Genomic DNA, 4600 nt, shown 5'->3' on the forward strand with positions numbered 1-4600 from the left:
ACTCCTTAATGAGGTATTTTACAATATCTATGTGCTTAATAGCAAGATGAAGAACAGTCTCACCATTCTTATTAGTAGTCATTGGATTATAGTGACAAGTATTGATGAGGTATTTTATGACATTAAGTGACCCTTTACTAGCTGCAGCATGTAGAATAGTATTTGCATTTTATCAGTGACCATTATATCACAGTTACACTCATTAATGAGGTACTTTACAACATCTATGTGTTTAACAGCACAATGAAGAACAGTACGACCATTAGTATCCCAATATTGTTCATCCATTATATGACCATTGATGTTCATGACCATACAATTCAAGACATCAAGTAATCCTTCCCTAGCTGCATAATGAAGAACAGGGACCTTTCTGTTATACTTAGTACCCATCATTGGATCACAGCCATGCTCTTTGATAAGATATTCAACTATGTCAATTTGATTAGCTTTAGCAGCTATATAAAGGTAGGATTCACCTTTATAGTATTTTTTTGGATCAAAGTGATAATTAGTGATGAGATCTTTTGCAATATCTAACCATCCATTCCTTATAGAATAATAAAATAGGTCACGTTCATTCCAGTAAAGTACATCAGGATCCTGTAAATGTAGTGACCAAACAGCATTAGCATGATCCCTTTTTTCAAATTCATTCCTACATTGTTCCATTCCTTCCATTATCAAACTATTCCTTCAGTGAGAGGGCAAGGGAATGTGTGAGAAGAAAGCAAAGGTCAAACATAGGGTCCCATCCTTTAGGGAGTTAGGCAACTATAAATTGATGGATTTACGATTTCACATGATGGCAATAAATATTATTTTTGAAAAGGAAATACAATAAAAATAATTAAACTAACCTAATGCATAATTTAACAATTCAGCTATTAATATTTTAGTAATTCAACTATGCTGCTTTCAACATTTGCCCAGTCAAGCCACACACTGCCTTGAATAGGGAACATTTCTATTTTTTTAAACAAGATTAAAATAAAGATTGTATATTGAGTCTTTAGTCTTGCAAGATGTTATGCATTGAATTCAAGAATTGATTATAATGATAGATAAATCAGAGGACACAAATCAGCCAGAATAAACACCACAAAAATAAACAAAATGAAGTTCTCTCTCTATCATTCCCTCTTGTTCTCTAATTGTCTATACTCAAACATACACTATTTATTTACATAAGATATTAACTGAGCAGTGAGCACGCTCTTAATAGTTATTAAACATTATGAATTTTATGTTAATATACCACATGAAACAGCCAATACAGTACTTGGCGCTTTGTGCCAAGTACTGTAATGGCTCTCTTGAGTACATCCCTAGTGCTGTTATGGTTCATATGCACTGAGTGCATTATCTTTCTACTTGGGATTGTTCTTTGTTCTCTGTCTCAAGTTGTGTCACTTCTTGTTGGAGCATCTTTATTTTCTGTTGAAGTTGTTCTCTTTTAGCAAGCTGTTAACCTTAGTTCCCTTATTCCTCTTTCTTTTCCTCAAACTGTCTCTTTAGATGTCTTATGTCATCCTGCTTGTGTAGTATGCTGCAATGATAAATATAAATGGTAGTAATAGTTGTAATTTTAATAGTGGCTTTTTAAAAAAGTTCTCATAACTTTGAGGAATCACTGCAAATTTACTGCAAATGTACATAACTACAATGAAGCACGAATTTTTAAATAAAAAAACTAGTTGCAATAGATATACATGTACATGCATATGCATTAAATAAATTACCTTTTTAGTAGCACAGGTGCCAGAGAGTGTCTTTCCCTTAGTAGCTACTTCCTCCTCCTTCTCGGCTTCTTTTTAAGGCTGTGTCACTTTAATAACTTTCTCCTTTTTCTCATCTTCAATTATACTAATCTCTGGTATGCAAGCTAGGAACTCTTCAACTGTACTGAAGCCATACTCAATCAGTGGGAGCTCCTTGGTTGTTATTTTCTAAATAAATGAACATAATAAAGAATAAATGCATCATTTAAACTAAACAGCCAAAAACTAAACAGCCAAACACAAAACAACAACACAGCACAGTCCATATCATCTACACAAATTTATGTACATTGCATCAAAGCAAATTAGAGGATAAAAATTCCTCAAATATTTTAACAATTATTAATAATAAAATAAAAGCTAGATCATACACTATCACATAAAAACAAACCTAAAAAAACTTTGGAAACTGGAGAACAGGAACAGGTGAAGACCCTTCCAATATTCTACACACTAGCAGTGAAAATGTTTCAGGAATGGATGTGGGCTTTTTGATTAATGCAGTTGCTGCAGAAACACCTGTAATAAAAACATTAATAAACACTGAATTGTAAATGTGAATTGTACATCTGTATATGTGCAAAAAAGACGAGCCACAACTATTTCTATAACAACATACTCTACATTCCCAATTTACATACATGTACAATGTATACAGTTAAGTACATGTAAATGTAATCTGACAATGTAAACACCTTTACTTTGAGAAAACAAAATAGTCTTAAAAACAAAAATAGTTCACAGAACCATTACAAAAATCTCCATTTTAAATGCTACATGTACATGTACAATACTTACTAGCAGCGTCTTGTTTTTTTAGCAAAAACAAGATACTCTCCATCTTTTGTTGGTTTCTCTAAGTCAGCAATATCTGTCATCTCAAACAACATCTCCACAATGCTAGCATGCCCTAAAGACTGCCATGGTAGGTCCTCAATAAAGTAATTCTAAAAAAAGCAACATATCAAGTCAACAGCACTGTAATCTAAGAACAAGTAATACCTTGTATTTAGTTGGAATATCAGAAGCTTTAACACCACTTTTTGAAGATTTCAGAACCTACATTAACACAAAAATTATACATAAGGAAAATTATCAAACAAACAAATAAAACAAATGATATGTGCAATAGCAGTAACAGCAAATTTTTTTTGATATTAGAAATTGAATCAAATTAAATTATCAACATTAAATGCATGTGTAATGCGTTAAGTTGTTCCAAAACTTATGAAATCAAAATACATGTGAAGTCACATACATGAAGACATTGATACACTATGTGTAATAAAACAAGTTACCAGGGTTCTATCCAGTGGGAAGGGGCAGGGGGGAAGCTTCCCTCAAAACGCTTCAGCTACCCCCTCCCCAAAACTTCAGGCTCCCCCCCATGCACTCCTGTAATTGCATGCATGAAGCTTTAGAAGAAATTATAGACCACTACAAACAGTCAAAACAAAAAAGAATAATGCTATAGAATGCATGTACCTATAAAAAGAAAATTCTTAAATGAAGTTTGAAATAGTATACAGAGGCTGTATAGTACATGTACATAGATGATACATGTATGTACACAACCTCCCCTCCCCCAGGGTCAACTGCTCTGGACTTCCCCCCAAACAAAAATTCCTAGATAGAACCCTGGTTACACTTATTCTAAATGGCATAAATGCATTGGTCAAATTAATCAAAATTTAAATGTATCACACAACCATGACAAAGGCAGTACATTTGATTAGAACAAAATAAGATCACCATACATGCAACATGCAATGAAACAAACTATCACTGTCAATCTCAGTCATAAACATTATTTATTTTGCGCTATTAAAAAACAAAGCAAAAATATGTTTAAGTGTACATGCCTTTTAATGTACTTACGGGTACGTAACAACTTTGGAACTACATGTACAATATTCATAATTTATTTCAGGAAACTACATGTATATCATAACTAAAGAGTTATACGTACATGTTGCAATACAAATGGATACCAATCCATGTCTAGGGAGTACTTATCAAGTGACTTGATAGACGTGAGCATGCTATCATAATGACAATAGTTAGGTGATACTATAACTATTACATTATAAATCATGATACAAGATCATGCTACAATGTTAACAAACAAATACAGGGTATGGTGAGTGATATTTACATTGTATGTGTAACTGAAGTTTCATAACACTACAGCAAGCTAAAATTTACAAAATTTATGATGATAATAACTGATATTTTTTTCTTACTTTGCTCCTTTATCAAGATAATAATATCTATCAGTTTAATGGATGTAAAAGTACATGTATAGATTGCATTATGCAATGTTATGCCTTACATGTACAGGAAATGTATATGATAGCTACATGATAAATTAGGTAACCAGGATTGGAAACTGATCATGAGATCCCATTCAAATCAATGTAATTATTCAGGTACAGTCTCTATGACAGATAAATATCCCTGTCATGGTGATAAAGAATGGTCTCTAGTGAAGTGCCGCAAGTTGTTTTACTTGTACTTAGACTTGTTGCGTTGTAATAATAAGAAATCAATTTACAAAACTCAACTGTAAATGTATGTGATAACACACTTAATAATAACAGATGAGAGTTAGAGTGGAAGAAACAGTGAATATTAATAATGATGAAATTGATAAGCACAATATGTATGTGAGCAAGATGTGTGTGTGATTATAGACTTATCGATTGGTATAGTCGAGAGAATTGAATGAGAGTCGGATGAGAGTCTGATAGGAGATCGAAAGGAGGTCGAGCGTTGAGAATTTGAAGATGATGAGTGCTCGAGAATTTAGACTAGCAGAC

The 4600-nt window shown here is 32.7% G+C and overlaps 1 long non-coding RNA gene across 1 annotated transcript; it reads right to left on the minus strand.

Annotated features, from left to right (window-relative positions):
• Positions 1 to 1004: 1004 nt before the first annotated feature.
• On the minus strand, positions 1005 to 2851 carry LOC109585664 (uncharacterized). The gene is made up of 5 exons (XR_002186593.1): positions 2784 to 2851; positions 2580 to 2728; positions 2173 to 2300; positions 1743 to 1949; positions 1005 to 1549 (listed from the first exon to the last, which is right to left on the minus strand). It is a non-coding gene; the product is annotated as an uncharacterized LOC109585664 (long non-coding RNA).
• Positions 2852 to 4600: the final 1749 nt, after the last annotated feature.

Source organism: Amphimedon queenslandica, unplaced genomic scaffold (assembly GCF_000090795.2).
Source record: "Amphimedon queenslandica unplaced genomic scaffold, v1.1 AMPQUscaffold_13027, whole genome shotgun sequence".
NCBI lineage: Eukaryota > Metazoa > Porifera > Demospongiae > Haplosclerida > Niphatidae > Amphimedon > Amphimedon queenslandica.